The sequence below is a fragment of the Desmodus rotundus genome, chromosome 13 (genome assembly GCF_022682495.2).
Source record: "Desmodus rotundus isolate HL8 chromosome 13, HLdesRot8A.1, whole genome shotgun sequence".
Classification (NCBI taxonomy): Eukaryota; Metazoa; Chordata; class Mammalia; order Chiroptera; family Phyllostomidae; genus Desmodus; species Desmodus rotundus.
This window is the reverse complement of record NC_071399.1, coordinates 33,264,637-33,282,946: the sequence shown is the minus strand read 5'-3', so window position 1 is coordinate 33,282,946 and position 18,310 is coordinate 33,264,637. Positions and strand designations below refer to the sequence as shown.

At 37.6% G+C, this 18,310-nt stretch overlaps 1 long non-coding RNA gene across 1 annotated transcript in view; it reads left to right on the top strand.

The window, feature by feature from the left end:
- The window catches only part of LOC128779848 (uncharacterized), a 108,672-nt gene that overhangs the window by 63,906 nt on the left and 26,456 nt on the right, over positions 1 to 18,310 (top strand). Inside the window, exon 2 of the long non-coding RNA XR_008425928.2 lies at positions 3,393 to 3,471. This is a non-coding gene — a long non-coding RNA (uncharacterized lncRNA). The remainder of the gene's footprint in view (positions 1 to 3,392; positions 3,472 to 18,310) is intronic.

The window sequence follows — 18,310 nt, the reverse complement described above, 5'->3', positions numbered from 1 at the left end:
AAGATAGAATAATATTCACTAATAATAAATCTTGCTCAGAATATACATTTTGATAAGTATTATGAGCTTTTAGAATTCTACTGTTCTGAGCATGCAGTAAATGAGATAAGAAATCTTTATTGCTCACCCTTGCAGGTACACATTTGACTAGTTCTTTGCCAAGTTAACATAAATCATCAAACCTTTTGGTCTTCTCTCAGTAAGATAGAAAGAAAATGAATTACAAATATTTATGTAGAGTCTAATGTCCCAGGCAGAATGGTTGTAAAATATGGAGACCTCCTTAATAAATAGCAAACGGCTGGGAATGTTTTGAATACAAAGGCTTGATACCTGTCTCAGCATTGTCCAATTTCTACAGCAAACAAAATGTATGCTGGAAAAGTGGTTTAAATGTATAAATAATGTTTTTGTTTTTTTTTAATATGGGGAAGTTAACTTGTCCTTTATATTTGTCATCATTTAATTAAATTTTCAGTAATTGTTAAAAATGTATTCTTTTGTTCCTACAATGATCAGAGTTTCATTAATGACAGATCCTTCTACTTAATGTGTATTATGGACGGGTAGGCAATAGTCAGCCCGTTGCTAGGCTGTAAGCTTTTTCTCAATGATAATTTGTTACCTGGAATACTGGCTGTTTGAGAAAAAAAATAAAGTTGTTTCTGAGTCTTGTTCTCACATATAAATCTTCACAGAAATAAAACTTTTAACTCCATTTTTTTGTGGTGGGGAAAATGTTAAGAAAATAGATGATATACAGATTGAAATACAAGAAAATAAGGAAGTGTCATTGGTTTGCTTGCTATTAAAAAAAAACATTTACACTGCAAAAGCATTTTCTACTTAGTGCTAAACACTTCAGTGCACCCACCTGAGCACACCCAATTCTTCTCTTTTTATTCTTAAAGTTCTCCTGATGCCTTTCTATTGTTCCCACTTCAGATGCTCTTTATAGCTGAGAATAATTGAACTGAAATGGAATTCTTAGTAGGCATAATTTCCCTACCTTTATAAAAAAGAATACTAGGCCAGAATCTGATGAGCTAATCTCATTTCTTCTGCAACAGTTAAATAAACTGAGAACTGATTCATTCAATGCTAGAATAGACTCAGAGTGAGAGAAAATCAAGCCTCAGCTTCTATCAAATGCACTTACCTAGTTTACATACATTTCTGTTTTCCTTATGTCAAAATCTGATTTATATAAAATATCATTTTCAATCTCATATTGTACTAATGATTAGGAAGTCCTGGCTGTAATATTTGTTTAAAGCCCTGTTGTTGACTCAAATGTCTCTCATGGTTTTTTTTTCCTCACCTTCCTGGAACTTTACCTGATCTTATAGATAAGTATAAAATACTTAGCTAATTCCCTGTAAACTCAGAAATCTGGCTGGGCTGGGGATCTCTCTCCCAGGTCATATCTCTTTCTCCTAGAGTCTACCATATTGGTCACCTTCCTAATACCAGTAATTCTGTATAGAATATGTTGGGGAAAAGTAGAAATGATGTTGAATTCCTGAACAAAAATATAATGAGACAGTTGATGAGTCACTTGACCAGCACAATGCCTGGCACACAGATCTGAACACAAATAAATGCTTGCTGATCAAAACTGGCTGGGTGCATTGACATTAGGGAGTGTCACTTAGTGTCAACCTGATGTATTTCAGAAGGGAGGGCTCTATTATTTGACCCTTTTCTTCTCTTTGTGTTTTCATGAAACCAATCAAACAAAGTATTATCTTGGGTTCACCATACTCAATAAAATAAAAAAAAAATCAATCTATCTATTTATCAATCTTGTCTCATAGAGTTTCTATTGACTTATCTAACATAGATACCCAGGAAAACTAAATTTGAACTGAAGAAAGTGGAAAGCTTCCCTTGGATTAATTTTATAGACTTTTGCTCTATTTTTCCCATTTGGGCTCAGTATCTGGTTATCATTAATTCCACCCTATTTTATTTATGGACAAAAGCATGTGTATTAATATTTATTTATTTCACAGCTTTTTTTTCTTTTCATTTTAATATATTTAATTCACTAACCAGGTGGCAGTAAAATTGACACCAAATTTATGTAGCCAGGCTGAGACTGTGTCTGAGAAGTTTACAGTTTTTTGTCAGCCAATGAAACATGATGTTTGACAAAATCCTCTTTATGATATATGACACTGATATTTGCTATCACACAGTTCATCCTCACTAAAATATGATATATATTGTATTCTTCATCATTGAAATAAAACCCTGAAAAATATTTCCCTCACTCTACATCTAAATCCTTCACCTCATTAATGATCTTTTATGGCTGAGAAGAGTGACTGCTAATAACCACTGTATGCAGATTATAATATAGTAATAAATAATTATCTTCTAAGGCTATATACATGGTAATTTCCTCCACACTTCAAATTATATGAGAATAAATGTAAGAAAACACAGAGACAGGATTTTCAGTAATTACATGTAAAAAATTGGATGATCCTATCAAATGAAACATGCTATTTTTAATTTAATCTTTTTTACCATTCTATTACAGTTGTCCCAATTAAACACCACAAAAGCTGCAGAGCCCTTTACTACCAACACTGGACTATCTTTGTATGCCATACATCCCATCTTTCTTCCTCACTTCCATGGGCCATGTACAGGCTGTTGCCAAAATTTCTTTGCTCAGCCACTTTACTTACTGTTTCCAAAACATTGATGCCTTTATCCTAGCTTTCCCTGTGCCTGAGAGAGCTTCTTCAAGTTCTTCATTGCCTAATAAACTTCTGCTAAATTCCATTAAAAAACATTTCCTCTTCTTAGAAGCCTTTTCTACATCCTGTAAACAAAATTGAACACTCCTTCTTGTGAACCCCTGTAGTGGTGTATATATATATATGTATCTTAGTGTATTCAGTAATGTTTGTTTACATGTCTCATTCATCAAAGGCAGATATTGCTCAAATTAATCTTTGTGATCGTAGCACCTAGCAGAATGTCTCGTATAAGACAGTTTTATGAATGAAGAGTGAATGAATGAATGAATGAAATTGAATGTAATGATTGCAAAAATATATTTTAAATGAAGGAGCTAGTAGTATTAGCATTAATTTCTGAGATTGTTGCTGGGTTTTAACTCCCTTTAATTTGCTAGCTATTTGGTTGCTGCTGGCCACCTAATATAGCTATAGATGTGGATCAAGGAGAGTGCTCATTTCAGACTCCTGAAGAAAGAACCTGTTTCTTTCTTTTCCTTCCTTCCTCTCTTCCTTCCTTCCTTCCTTCCTTCCTTCCTTCCTTCCTTCCTGCCTTCCTGCCTTCCTGCCTTCCTGCCTTCCTGCCTTCCTGCCTTCCTTCCCTCCCCTCTTCTAAGCACATTTCTTATTGCTTTTTAGAAAGAGAAGAAGGGGAAGAGAAAGAGAGAGAGAGAAGGAATCACCAATGCCTGAACTGAGGATTGAACACGCAACCCAGGTATGTGCCCTGACTGGGAATCAAACCCACAAACATTTGGTACACAGGACATTCTCCAACCAACTGAACTGCACTGGCCAGGTCAAAAAGGGAGCTTCTTGAGGTTAGAGCCTTTGAGTTGGGCTTCTCTCTAACCCCAGCCTACACTGTAAATGGCAAGGAGCAGGTATCAATAAATATTTGTTGAATGAATGAACTACCCAGTCCTGATTCACTGCTGATTCAATGTGTACTTCAAAAACATTCTGCCCTTTACCCACCTAAGTATTTCAAACATTTCAATAATGATGGCAGAATATATATTTTCCTGACTATAAATACCTTCCATATCAGTCTTTCAAGATAGCCTATGGCCACCGTGGTGGTCTTTTTTTTGGTGGGTCAAAACACATAGCCTTACATATACAATAGATAAATATATCAAGTTAGTTCATGGATATGAAAAACAAGTTTTTTAGTAACTGCTAAAATTTCTGGTGGAATTTCAGGTACTTAGGGTTCAAGAGAACTAAAGCTATAATCTTTGCCAATAACACCTGCAAGTAATGACCTTTATATAGTGTCTTAAAATATGGATTGCTTTAGTAATTTATACTATAAAATCATGAAAATTAGAAAAAATGGTATAATTCTGATGGTCAACCTAAAAATTTTAATTTATGGACCATTTTTCCCCATATCAGTAAATATAATAGCTTGAAAGATTTTACTTTAAATCTCCAGGACATTTGATGCACTTGATTATATATTTGGGTATCATATAGACATTGCCAAAATCTAACTTTAAGTTTATGAACTCCAGTTAATGTTTGGTCTCTCTTTTACATCTGGGAGGATAATACCAAAGATGTATTCAGTGAAGTGAATATAGTGAAAACATAATCGTTATTTTTACGTTGTTGAAAAATGTAATTAACTTGGACTTCTTTTCTAACATTCATGGTAATTTAATTTTTGGACAGAGGAAATGTGAAAGTTTCAGAAATAAAGCTAATTTTTAAAAATATACACTAAAATTGACTGTTTCAGAGACACCATATAGGATGATTGTCCTCTAAAATTCAGTTCATCCTGGCTAAGTCCCACCCAGTCACAGATGCTCTTCAGCCTGCAGGTCCACTTCTCAGAGGGTGGGAACTAAAGTCAGTCTCTCCTCCTGACTGACCTTCTTGGAACCTGTGCAGAGGCCCTGCACACTCCCTGTTATCAAGTTATAATCTTGCCCCTCTACTCCATCATGTTTGTTTAGTCTGGGACTCAATGTTTGTCTTGGTTTCCTGTCTTGTACCATTAGTCCCTTCTGAGAATGAAATTCTGCCCTGGATTCCAGCTGACTTGGGTTTAGCTGGCCAAGCCCTTCTCTTCAGGGATTGGATTGTTGCCCAACTCCCCAGCCACTCACTGCTTCAAACCACATCATGTGTCTGGAGAAGGTATCTTGGAGAAGAATGATTGTGTCTTGTTCCTTGTTGTCTCTCCCATGCCTAGCATTTCATCTACTTCAGCAAGGGTGTCAAACTAGTTGTCACTGGGGGCCACATCAGCCTCGCAGTTGCCTTCAAAGGGCCAAATGCAATTTTAGGACTGTATAAATGTAACTACTCCTTAACTAGGGGCAAGGAGCTCAGTGCTGCTGCCTGGTAGAAACAAGGTGCCAGGCTGGATAAAATAAGGTGGAGGTCTGGATTCAGCCCACAGGCCTTGTGTTTGCCATCTGTATACTACAGAGTATATGACAATTATCATGTCAGTGACTGAAAGAATGCATTAAGCCCTTCCACCCCTCCCCAAATAAGGACCCTACTTCCATTATATACTTCTCTTTACAGTCAGCTTTCTCAGAAGAGTCATCCTCGCTAACTCTTTCTACTTCCCATTGGAAAAGTATTAAGTCTCCTAGAAGTCTTATGGTTAACATTCCTCCTACAATACCCATCTGCCAGATCAGTCTTCTCATATACAGGATGAAACACAAACTAAAATTGATTTTGTGCCATAACTTGGGAATTTGTTCTTTGGACTGCTGGTCACCACTTTGGGCCTCAGTTCTATGACCATTGACCCCTAATTCACTTTGTTTATTCATATTTACTAACCATCATAGCCTTTCATTGTAGGGATCACAGAAAATTATTCTTGGATCTGGATCTGCTTCAAATGAGGATGGAGATGCAAACCAGAGTTTCCACAGTAGTATGCAACCTTGATAGGACTTTCTGAAGAAGTGGATACTTTTCCTAAGCAAAGAGAAACAGAAGAGAGTGTGTTGAAAAAAGTTGAGAACTTTAAATAATAAACCTTTGTAAAAGCAATCTCCTCATCTGAAATATAGATATTTTAACATTTATCTTAAAAGTTTAGGGGTTGATATTTAGTAAAGTATTAAACAAAATTGCTGTGATGTGCTATTTGAATTAGGCTAATAATATCAAAACTCTACCAAGAGTCTACAATATTCATTAATTTCATTACAATTTATATTAAATATAGGACCCAAAATATTTTTATTAAAAACTTTAAAAATTTTGTGTGGGGAATAAAAGGATATTAAAGCAATTAAAATAATTTTTACTATTAATTTTGCAAAACTAAAATTTTAATTTAAGTGCTACACAATTAGGAAAAAAGTGTTCACAATTGTCTTCTGTACCTATTGATTTAATCATAGAGTAGAATCCTTTTTCAAAAAATCTATTATTGATTTTGAAATAAAAATGGTTTTTCTTCATACAATAGTAATGCAATTATTTAACATTTCAATTTTTTCTACTTTCTTTCTGTTTAGCATAAAAACACCTCAAGTGAAAAAAACAACATTGCATTGATTCACAATATACGTGTACGTATACTCTGGTTTGCTGGTATATCCCCTTACATGAGGAAATGGACCATTTCATGGCTTCAACTTGACCCTTTAATTTGTTACATGGACAAGAACTTGTTGATGTATGCCAGGATATAACAAAGTGTTTACCATCATAATTCATAAAACTGAAATCTATATCCCAAGAGGTTTGGGAGGTGAAGGAAGTGGAAGGTGAATGTTTAAGAGGCTGATGCATGCCAGGTACCAAACCACTATGTAGGCAAATCAGTATCACTTCCATTTATATCCCAAACCTAAAGATGGATATTAATTTCCTCACTTTGCAAATGACTAAAGTGAATCTCAAAGAGATTAAATAACTATAAAAAGATTACCTAAGTGGTTAGGAAGTATCAGAATAAAGAGATGGTACATCCCACCTTATGTCTACAGTATTGTGATGCTACCATTTCTTTGCCCACATTTCTTAAGTGTACAATATAATCCTAAAATTTCTGCTCACATTTCCTCATTGAAACAGCCTTTCCCAAGGACATCAATGCCCTTCAAACTCCAAACCAATTGGTCTCCTATCAGTTTTTGTTCTCTGTCATAGCTGAGCAACAAGGCATCCTATTGACCTTACTGTTCCTTCTTCCAACTCCTCCGTCTTTAGCAACTAAGAAAACATTTTCCTCCTTTATTAGCTTCTTGTTCTTGAGTCACCCCTATTGTGACTCCCACATTTTTCTATTTGTAAAGGGGGCACATTCCAGGACTTAATGCTGAAATTTGTTCTTTTTCCTTTTGGTTTCTCCCTTGACAGTTCAACCTCATAGACTCAGTCACCAAGTTTGTATAGATAACTCCATTACATCAATTTGTAATAATACGCTTCAGAATATCTCTACCTGGATGCCTTTTTCTCATGTCTGCTGTTTATTTTAATTAACTAATTCAATTTTTAAAATATTTTGAATTTGTCTCATTATGTATGGCATGAACTCTTCATTTTTCTGAAGACCCCACCATTCTTTATTATCTATATTAAAATGATTCTCACACTTGTGTTAATTGGTAGACACCACAGGCAAAAATCAACTTCACAAATGTCAACTCATCTAGCTTAGGGGTCAGCAAACTCTTGTCCATGCACCCAATCTGGCAAGCTGCCTACTTTTATAAGTAAAGCTTTAGTGGAACTCAACTGTGACCATTTGTTTCCATATTGCTTATGGTTACTTTTATTCTATAACAGCAGAATTAAGTAGTTCTGACAGAGACAATATGTCCACAAAAATATTTATTATCTTCCCTTTTACATGAAAAGTATGCCAACCTCAGATCTTACTCCTATTCTAAATTTCTTTATTTTGAGTGATGGTGCTAATATTCTAGCTATAATTCAGTTAAAAATTCTATGTCATCATGATTCTTTCACCTTTTCTATTTCTAATCACAAGAACATTCTGTAAATTTATTTATTTTTAAAGACTTTCAAATTCTATTCTTCTTTTCTCATACTCATTTCACTAGTCCACATCATAAATATAAAGATCCTTCAACTAATTTCCCCACTAACACATTTTTCCCTCTTGTTCATCATATGATGCACTTTTTAATTTTCTTAACTCCACAGTTTCTTCAGAACTTTTAAGGAGTCACACAGATTCACCTTATTAAATAATGTCTCACCACAGAAAACTGCACCAGTCACCAGACCACATGCCTTAATAACTAACACATGAATTAAATAAGATCATTAAAAGATAAATAATATCTAAAATTATATCTCTTGGCCATAGCAGAGTTGGGATTATAATCCAAGTCTCTTGGCTGTTAATACAAACTTTTTAAAAAATTTTACCATTTAGCCCCTCATACACAGCTGTCTGACCTCAGTAAAGTCTCTAAAGATCCCCCATTACAGTCTTAAATGAAACTTTAGTTCTAAAAAATATTTCTACTTTCCATATTTGCATTTCAATTTTAGTTTTTGTTCCTGAATACTACCTCCTTTCTCTACTTTGTATTTTTAGTAAGCCATCTCAAAATATTTTCCTCTATGAATCTTTTATGAGTTTTTTGTACTTTCTTATGTTCTTTACCCTCTCTTGTGAGATTTATTGTTTGTGGCAATACTATAAATATCTGATTCTTATTGTTATTTATATTTTGCCAAATATACTAAATGTCTTTCTAGTGATTTTATAAGCTTGTTTATTTTCTAGGTAGGAGCTCAATTGTTAGGATTGAGGTGGCTTGAGTTGTGGGACATGTCATAACCTAGGATCACCAAGCATTGGTGGGATATGGAAAAAAAGACTGAGGGGACTGAGGATGGGGAAGAACAAAGCTAACCATTACAGCATGCCCCTGAGGAGGATGACTAGAAGTTCATTCTGGTTTCTTTGTGGCAAGTGGTTGGACACATTTGGCTGTAATTTGGGTTGAGATCATACCCATACCTGGTACCAAATATCCAGGTTTGGTGGGATGCAGGACACCCTACTTCAGGAAGTAGTTCAATTTCAAGCCTAGAAAGTGGAGCTATCATAGGTATGATAGCAGAACACTAGCTCCATGGGATTGGGTCATGTAAGACCTGAATCCCAACAAAGAAAAATAAGGCTGAGCTAGAAACAAAGCCAGAGTGTATTTACAAAGACTGCTCCAGTGCAGCAGGGATGTGGAGTGATTTTGTGAGTGAATGGGTTTCTAATCCTTATGAAACTGCAAGCCCCATGGGCTGCTGGGTCTGAGAAGACTGACACACAAGTTGCCTTGGTCAGTTGTGGCTTGTGAATCAGGGGGACCAAACCTATTTGTTGGAGCTGATAATGCCCACTGATAAGAGAGTCTGAGGAAGACAGGAACCAATGTCTTTTCATGATGCCTCTTTTGATCCTGAGCACTTATCATGGTATTTGACTTATATCACCCTTTCAACACATTTGTTGCTGCTACTGAAGAGAATCACAATTCATCTTATGTTTACTTAATGCACTCACAGAAGAGCAATGGTGTGGAGGGCAGGGAGGCAGAGGTGGAATGGAGAGGAAGTGACAGATACAGATGGGGGTGAAGTGTCAGTCCTCTAAAACTGCTTACATTATGGAGAACAGCTCTTCATTATTCTGCATTCAAAGGCAGACATGATTAACAGTGAAATTGAAAGAAAGAAGGAGAATAAAGGGCATTGGAAGAAGGCAGTAAAAGATCATCCAAGGTCAGGAACTATTTAATTCAGTGATCCTCAGAACAGACCTGGCCCATCAATGGTGGATTCCTAGAATATGAGAATTGATTCATGAAAATGGAAAATAGCTTTTTTAAGGGGGGAAGTATATTCAGAAGGAAGTGGTAGTATGGACATATGGAGATTGACCACCATTTGAGAAATATGCTGAAGAAATGTTTGCTTAATGTGTACAAAAATGTGCTAACCTCTTCAAGTCAATGACATCTATTTTGATAGGCAAAAGGCATCACTGGGAAAAGCTAGATGCTGATTACAGCCACCTACCAAGTCCTAGTGGATCCAAGACATGCCTCATCTTATTGTGATTCCTGATCACCTGTTACTTAACAGTCATTCTTATGAGAGAAGCAAATAAGACACATGATTAGACAAAAATGTATCTTTCAGTTAAACAAATATAAGCACCTTTCATAATTATCTAAGTAATAGATTAGCATTTAAGTTAGAAAGAAAAAGTCCTGCTTGGTTTAGAATCCTATTTTAAGGTAATTTTAAGGTCTGTTAATGTTGAAATTCCATTGACATTTTTGAACAAAATGGAGCTTAACTTCAGTCCCATGGAATCTCCTGCTAGCCCTCTCACTGTGAAAGCTTGTACCAAGTAAAACTCACAAGGAGTGTTTACTTAAATGATATTCTTTTATAACAAACTGGGATTTATTTTTAGAGCTGCTGATTGAATGCTTTAATTTACAAACGGGTTTCCCTAAGCTTCGCAAAGCCACCAGATGCAAAGAAGAGTGGCCGCATCCCCGTGCTCAGCCTGTTTAATGCAGGCAATATTGTAAACAGCACTCTGGGGAAAGGTTTCAAAAGTGCATTTAATTGCATTTTCCACTTCTTGTAACAGCAAGGGATTAAGCTGAGATGGAATGTAATGGAACCTGCTCCATCCTGTCACCTTACAGGGCAGAGAGGAGAGGAATGCACAATGGTGAGTTTGTCAGGAAGAAATGCCATCATCATCTTATTTCGAATAAGTTTATAAAGGATCAAGAGCAAATATGTACATTAACATTTTAAGTTTTCTGGTGGTCAGTTTGCAGTGACAAACTTCCAAAAGTAACTCATACTTATTAAAGGTGAATGGATTAAGAAGTACCAATTTGTAGTTACAGAATAATCATGGGGATGTAAAGCATAGGGAATGTAGTAGCCAAAGAACATATATATGCATGACCCATGGACATGGACAACAGTGTGGGGATTGCCTGAGGGAGTTGGGGAGCTGGGTAGAGGGGAGAATGGGGGGAAATTGGGACAACCATAATAGCATAAATAATAAAGTCTAACTCAAATTAAAAAACTAAAGAAAAAATGACTTTGGTCTTTCATAAGGAATCTTGATTTCAGAAATAAATTCTAATATGCACTGCATGTGCAGCATCATTTAAATTAATCTGATTGATCCATATAATAGATAATAAGGGATATATGGACTGGAGAAGCAGCTGAGTTCTATGTGCTGAACTTTCTATTTACTTGGGCAGCTGTAATGCCAGAAGGCATACAAAGAAACTCTGCTAGGTAAACAAAGGTGAGTCAGGCGTGAGTTTGCAACATCCCACTGAGGTCAAATCCTTTTAGCACTGTATTATGACATTTCCACAGATTCTGCTTAGTATATTATAGAACATGTTGAGTGGAGTTAGTTTATACTTCATATTTAGTCTCAAAAGTCTGGGCTTCTTCAGTAGATTAGAACTTGGGTAGCTTTTCTCAAAATGGGGTTCACCTTCAATTGTCTGTGTCAGAATCAATTGGAAGATTGTTAGAAGGCAAAAATATTGGGAATTTGAAAATGGTGGTGAGATAGGTGGGAGCTGAACCCACTTGCTCGTGCACCCAGCTGGGACACCTAGCAGATCTTCTGAAGAACAGGGTGAACAGCCAATGGAATCCCAACCTATATGAAGTTTGGAAGCCAGGGATTGCAGAGGACATTTAAAAACAGACAGTAAAGAGTTTGTAGACTGATGGGAAGGTCCCTGGCCTGGCACCAGTGACCACGGCTGCCATCTGCTGCAGGAACTTTGGAGGAGAGCTGGATCAGCAATTGTAACTTTGTAGTTCCCTCCCCTCCCAGGGCAGGGAAGCCAGTCCTTCACTGGGGGAGACCTGGATGCTTGAAGTCTCTGAGTGTATAAGGACACAGTGGGAGACAAACAAAGGTGGTGTTCCCTGACTGGGACTGTGGTCACCGACTGTACGAGAGAAATTGGGAAGCTGGGTGATACCTGGAGTTGGGAGAGAAGTGACTGACACTGGCCCAGATAGTTTTGGACTGGTCAGAGAGTTGGACTGTGTGAAAAGCTGGGTGTTTGTTAAGAACATCCAGAATTCGCTCAAAAAAATGTTCTTGGTCTGGCCAGGATAGAGGCGTAGATGGATACACTGTGCCTCCTCCTACAACCAAAAGAAGGACAAAAACAAATTTAAATACAAAAAGCAACCAGAACTGCCAGAGAATCGAACTATATGGAGGTCTGACAACCAAGGAGTTAAAGAAGAAACCTTCATCAAGACCAGTAGGAAGGGCAGAGACAGGCAGCTGGGGTGGAGAGGACATGTGGCAAGGTGGTGATTGGCAGACTGGGAGAGGTGGCCGCTGACCAAGTGGGTGGGCCCACATTTGCATGTGGATAAACAGGGAAGAACAACTGGGGAGTGAGACAGACTGTGCAACCTAAGGTTCCAGTGCAGGGAAATAAAGCTTCAAAGCCTCTGACTCATAAAACCTTTGGGTGTTGAGATGGCAGGAGAAACTCCCAGCCTCACAGGAGAGTTCATTGGAGAGACCTACAGGGTCCTAGAATGTACACAAAACCACCCACCCGGGAATCAGCACCAGAAGGGCTTGATTTGCTTGTGGGTAGCTGTGGAGGTGTCTGGAAGTCGGCAGAGAGCTGAGCAGGCCTCATTGTTCCCTCTTGGATTCCTCTCCCATGTACAGCAAGCCCAGTGGGTTTCCCCACCCTGGCAAATACCTAAGGCTCTGCCACTTGTTATGTAACAGGCCTGCTGAGACAAAAAAAAAAAAAAAGGCCTAAATCTGGTGTGTCTAACTTATTTTCACTGGGAGCCACATCAGCCCTGCAGTTGCCTTTAAAAGGCCAAATGTAATTTCAACACCTTAACAGTTAAGGAGTAGTTACATTTATATAGTCTTAAAATTACATTTGGCCCTTTGAAGGTAACTGCTAGGCTGATGTGGCTCCTGGTGAAAATGAGTTTGACACCCCTGGTACTAAATGAAAGAACAGATCAAAGCTCCAGAAAAAAATACAACTAAGCATAAAAGAGATAGCCAACCTATCAGAGGCACAGTTCAAAACACTGGTAATCAGGATGCTCACAGAATTGATTGAGTATGGCCACAAAATAGAGGAAAAAGTGAAGGCTATGAAAAGTGAAATAAAGGGAACTAACAGGGAAGGGAAGGAAATCAGGATTCAAATTAATGGTTTGGACCAGAAGGAAGAAATAAACATTCAACTAGAACAGAATGAACAAACAAGAATTCAAAAAAAATGAGGAGAGGCTTAGGAACTTCTGGGACAATCATAAACATTCCAACATCCAAATCATAGGGGTGCCAGAAGGAGAAGAGGAAGACCAAGACATTGAAAACTTATTTGAAAACATAATGGAGCAGAACTTCCCCAATCTAGCAAAGGAAATAAACTTCCAGGAAGTACAGGAAGCTCAGAGAGTCCCAAAGAAGTTAGATCCAAGGAAGCATACACCAAGCCACATCATAATTATATTATCCAAGATTAAAGAGAGGGAGAGAATCTTAAAAGCAGAAAGAGAAAAGGAGACAGTTACCTACAAAGGAGTTCCCATAAGACTGTCAGCTGATTTCTCAAAACACACATTACAACCAAGAAGGGGCTAGAAAGAAGTATTCAAAGTCATGAAAGTCAAAGACCTACATCCAAGATTACTGTATCCAGCAAAACTATCATTTAGAATGGAAGGTCAGAAAAAGTGGTTCTAGATAAGGTCAAGTTGAAGGAGTTCATCATCACTAAACCATGATTGTATGAAATGTGAAAGGTACTTATCTAAGACAAAGAAGAAGATCAAAATTATGAACAGTAAAATGACAAAAAACTCACAACTATCAACAACTGAACCTAAAAATACCAAATCCAAAAATGAATTAAGCAAACTAGAACAGGAACAGAATCACAAAAATGGAGATCACATGGAGGGTTATCAGTAGGGGAGTGGGAGGAGGAGAGATGGGGGAAGGTACAGAGAATAAGTAGGATAAATGGTAGGTAGAAAATAGGGGGAGATTAAGAATAGTATAGGAAATGCAGAAGTCAAAGAAATTGAATGTATGACCCATGGACATGAACTAAAGTGTGGGGGGGATGTGGGTAAGAAGGGGTGTGCAGGGCAGAGGGGAGTAAAGGGGGGAAATGGGAAAACTGTAATAGCATAATCAACAAAATACATATATTAAAAAAAAGGCTCTCAGTCGCTGGGTAATGAACTCTCTTTTCTTTTTCTTTTTTTTTAAATTTTTATTGTTATTCAATTACAGTTGTATGCCTTTTCTCCCCATCCCTCCACCCCACCCCAGCTGAACCCACCTGCCTCCCCCACCTCCACCCTCCCCCTTGGTTTTGTTCATGTGTCCTTTATAGTAGTTCCTGTAATCCCCTCGTCCCACTGCCCCCCCACCCCCAGCTATTGTTAGATTGTTCTTAACTTCAATGTCTCTGGTTATATTTTGTTTGCTTTTTCCTTCTATTGATTATGTTCCATTAAACGTGAGATCATATGGTATTTGTCCCTCACCGCCTGGCTTATTTCACTTAGCACAATGCTCTCCAGTTTCCTCCATGCTGTAGCAAAGGTTATAAGCTCCTTCTTTCTCTCTGCTGTGTAGAATTCCATTGTGTAAATATACCATAGTTTTTGGATCCACTCGTTTGCTGGTGGGCACTTAGGTTGCTTCCAGTACTTGGCTATTGTAAATTGAGCTGCTATGAACATTGGGGTGCATAGGTTCTTTTGGATTGGTGTTTCAGGGTTCTTAGGGTATAATCCCAGCAGCGGAATTGCAGGGTCAAAGGGGAGTTGCATTTTTACTTTTCTGAGGAAATTCCATATTGTTTTCCACAGTGGCCTCACCAGTCTGCATTGCCACCAACAGTGCACTAGGGTTCCCTTTTCTCCGCATCCTCTCCAACATTTGTTTGTGGATTTGTTTATGTTGGCCACTCTGACTGGTGTGAGATGGTACCTCACTGTCGTTTTCATTTGCATCTCTCTGATGGCTAGTGATGCTGAGCATCTTTTCATAAGTCTCTGGGACCTCTTTCTTCCTTGGAGAAGTGTCTGTTCAAGTCCTTTGCCCATTTTTAATTGGGTTGTTTGTCTTCCTGGAGTGGAGTCGTGTGAGTTCTTTATATATTTTGGATATCAGGCCCTTTTCTGAGGTATCCTTGGCAAATATGTTTTCCCATACTGTTGGTTCTATTTTTATTATAATGCTGTTTTCTTTAGCCATGCAGAAGCTTTTTATTTTGATGAGGTCCCATTTGTTTATTCTTTCCTTTATGTCCCTTGCTTTAGGGGATGTGTCTGTGAGGATGTTGCTGCGTGGAATGTCTGAGATTTTCCTGCCAATGTTTTCCTCAAGGACTTTTATGGTGTTACAACTTATATTTAAGTCTTTTATCCATCTTGAGTTTATTTTCGTGTATGGCGTAAGTTGGTGATCGAGTTTCATTTTTTTGAACATAGCTGTCCAGATCTTCCAACACCATCTGTTGAAGAGGCTGTTTTTGCTCCATTTTATGCTCCTGCCTCCTTTGTCAAATATTAATTGATCATATAGACTTGAGTTTATGTCTGGGCTCTCTTTTCGGTTCCATTGGTCTATGTGCCTGTTTTTATGCCAGTACCAGGCTGTTTTGATTACAGTGGCCTTGTAATACAGTTTGATATCAGGTATTGTGATCCCTCCTGCTTTGTTCTTCTTTCTCAAAATTGCCGCAGCTATTCAGGGTCGTTTATGGTTTCATATGAATTTCTGAAATGTTTGTTCTATATATGTGAAATATGTCATGGGTACTCTAATAGGGATTGCATTGAATCTATAAATTGCTTTGGGTAGTATGGCCATTTTGATGATGTTAATTCTTCCCATCCATGAGCATGGTACATGCTTCCATTTGTTTGTGTCTTCCTTAATTTCTTTCTTCAGTGTTGTGTAGTTTTCTGAGTACAGGTCTTTTACATCCTTGGTTAGGTTTATTCCAAGGTACTTTATTTATCTTGTTGCTATATCAAATGGGATTTTTTTTCCTGATTTCTGTTTCAGCAGTTTCGTTGTTGGTGTACAGGAATGCCTTTGATTTCTGGGTATTGACTCTGTATCCAGCTGTTTTGCCAAATTCATTTATTAGGTCGAGTAGTTTTTGGGTGGAGTCTATAGGATTTTCCATGTACACTATCATGTCATCTGCAAACAGTGACAGTTTCATTTCCTCCTTTCCAATTTGGATGCCTTTTATTGCTTTTTCTTGTCTGATTGCTGTGGCTAGGACTTCCAATACTATGTTGAATAGGAGTGGTGAGAGAGGGCATCCTTGTCTTGTTCCTGATCTTAGTGGGAAAGCTCTAACTTTTTGTCCATTGAGTGTGATGTTGGCTGTAGGTCTCTCATATATGGCCTTAATTATGTTGAGGACTGCTCCCTTTATTCCCACTTTGCTAAGTGTTTTTATCAGAAATGGGTGCTGTATCTTATCGAACGCTTTTTCCGCATCTATTGATATGATCATGTGATTTTTGTCTTTGCTGTTGTTGATGTGATGTATTATGTTTATTGATTTGCGAATATTGTACCATCCTTGCATCCCTGGGATGAATCCCACTTGGTCATGGTGGATGATCTTTTTAATGTATTGCTGGATGCGGTTTGCCAATATTTTGTTGAGAATTTTAGCGTGTATGTTCATCAGCGATATTGGCCTGAAGTTTTCTTTCTACGTTGTGACTTTATCTGGTTTTGGGATTAGGATGATGCTGGCTTCATAAAAAGAGTTTGGGAGTCTTCCATCAGTTTGGATTTTTTCGAATAGTCTGTGAAGGATAGAGGTTAGCTCTTCCTTAAATGCTTTGTAGAATTCTCCTGTGAAACCATCTGGTCCAGGGCTTTTGTGTGTTGGGAGTTTTTTGATGACTGCTTCAATTTCGTCTGCTGTTATTGGTCTGTTCAGGTTTTCTGCTTCTTCTTCAGTCAGTTTTGGAAGATTATATTTTTCTAGAAATGTGCCCATTTAATCTAGGTTTTCAAGTTTCTTAGCATACAGTTCTTCATAGTGATTTCTTACAATCCTTTGTATTTCTGTGGTATCAGTTGTAATCTCTCCTCTTTCATTTCTAATTGTGTTTATTTGGATCCTCTCTCTTTTCTTCTTGATGAGCCTACTTAAGGGCTTGTTGATTTTGTTTATCTTTTCAAAGAACCAGCTCCTGGATTCATTGATCCTTAGAATTGTGCTTTTAGTCTCTATGTCATTTAACTCTGCTCTGATCTTGGTTATTTCCTTCCTTCTGCTTGCTCTGGGCTGTCTTTGTTGTTGCTCCCCCAGTTCTTGAAGGCATAGGGTTAGGTTGTTTGTTTGAAATGTTTCTATCTTCTTAAGGTAGGCCTGTATTGCTATGAACTTCCCTCTCAGGACTGCCTTTGCTGAGTCCCACAGGTTTGGGGTTGTTGTGAGTTCATTTTCATTTGTTTCCAGAAAGTTTTTGATTTATTCTCTAATCTTGTTCTTGACCCATTCATTGTTTAAAAGCATGCTATTCAGTCTCCATGATTTTGAGTGTTTTGGGTTTTTTCCTTTGGGGTTGGTTTCTAGTTTCAATCCCTTGTGGTCAGAGAAAATGCTTGACATGATTTCAATTTTCTTGAATTTGTTGAGGCTTGCTTTGTGTCCTATCATGTGGTTTATCTTTGAAAAAGTTCCATGGACACTTGAAAAGAATATGTATTTTGCTTCTTTGGGATGAAAAGCTCTCTATATATCAGTTAAGTCCATTTCCTCAAGGGTATTGTTAAGTGACACAATATCCTTGTTGATATTTTGTTTGGAAGACCTGTCCATTTTTGATAGTGGGGTGTTAAAGTCCCCTACTAGAATTGTGTTGCTGTCAATATCTTCCTTGAAATCCTCCAAGATTTTCTTTATGTATTTGGGTGCTCCTATGTTGGGTGCATATATATTTACAATGTTTATGTCTTCTTGGTGGATTCTTCCCCTGAGTATTATGAAGTGACCTTCTGGGTCTGTCTTTATGGCCCTTCTTTGGAAGTCTATTTTTTCTGATATGAGTATTGCTACCCCTGGTTTTTTTTTCCTGTCCGTTTGCTTGGAAAATTTGTTTCCAGCCCTTCACTTTCAGTCTGTGTAAGTCTTTTGTCCTGAGATGGGTATCTTGTAGGCAGCATATGTGTGGGTCATGTTTTCTTATCCATTCAGCTATTCTATGTCTTTTGATTGGATCATTTAATCCATTTACGTTTAAGGTTATTATCGATACGTAGTTATTCATTGCCATTTTTTCCTACCTGTGCTCCTCTCTCTTTCTCTTTTCCTTCCTTTCCTTAAAGCAGTCCCTTTAGCATCTCTTGCAGAGCTGGTTTGGTGGAGGTGTATTCTTTTAGACTTCTTTTGTCTGGGAAACTCTTTATTTGGCCTTCTATGTTGATTGACAGCCTTGCTGGGTAAAGTAGTCTTGGTTGT